Source organism: Alligator sinensis, unplaced genomic scaffold, assembly GCF_000455745.1.
Source record: "Alligator sinensis unplaced genomic scaffold, ASM45574v1 scaffold29_1, whole genome shotgun sequence".
Lineage (NCBI taxonomy): Eukaryota > Metazoa > Chordata > Crocodylia > Alligatoridae > Alligator > Alligator sinensis.
In genome coordinates, this window is record NW_005841933.1 from 2,614,990 (window position 1) to 2,615,737 (window position 748).

The window sequence follows — 748 nt, forward strand, 5'->3', positions numbered from 1 at the left end:
GGGGGGTGTGGCATACTGTTGCCCCCCCGCCCTGCTGCTGCTGTGCCCTGCTTTCCCATGGCCAGTTGCACATGTGGTTCTGTGGACTGCTGACAGGCCTCGCACCTGGCCAACCGCGTGCCTCCCATCTGTCAGCAGCCCATGGAGCCACCCTCACCGCCCCCGCCCTCCCAGCCCTGTCTCTGGGAGGCAGCAGTGTGGGGTGGTGGGTGGCCGCAGTAGCCGCCATGTACAAGCCTCCCTGCTCCACATCCACCTGCAGAGGGGCACTGCTGCCCTGCCCACCCTCTCGTACCCCCTGTTACCTTTCCAAGTACCCCTAGGGATATGCATACCCCCGGCTGACAACCCCTGGACTAGATAAATACAGACTAGCACTGTAAAATGGATACATAACTGGTTGGATCATGCTCAGCAAGTACTCATCAATGGCTCAACGTCTGGCAGGGAGGAGGTATTAACTGATATTTCCCAGGGGCCTGTTCTGGGTCAAGTATTGTATAATATCTTCATTATTAATTTGGACAGTGGGATTGACTGTATGCTTAGCACATTCACTGATGACACCAAGTTGGGTGAAGTTGCAGCTACTCCAGAGGGTAGGGCTAGGATCCTGAATCTCCTAGATAGACTGGAGAATTTTTCCATAATCTATCAAATGAGATTCAACAAGGATAAATACAAAGTCCTATACTTGCAATGGAATAATTGCATACACAAATACAGATTGGAGAATGAGTGGCTAGAC

The 748-nt window shown here is 52.3% G+C and overlaps 1 protein-coding gene across 3 annotated transcripts in view; it reads left to right on the forward strand.

The window, feature by feature from the left end:
* ANKRD28 (ankyrin repeat domain 28) overlaps window positions 1-748 on the forward strand; it is a 162,706-nt gene that overhangs the window by 133,941 nt on the left and 28,017 nt on the right. The gene's annotated exons all lie outside the window — the stretch shown is intronic.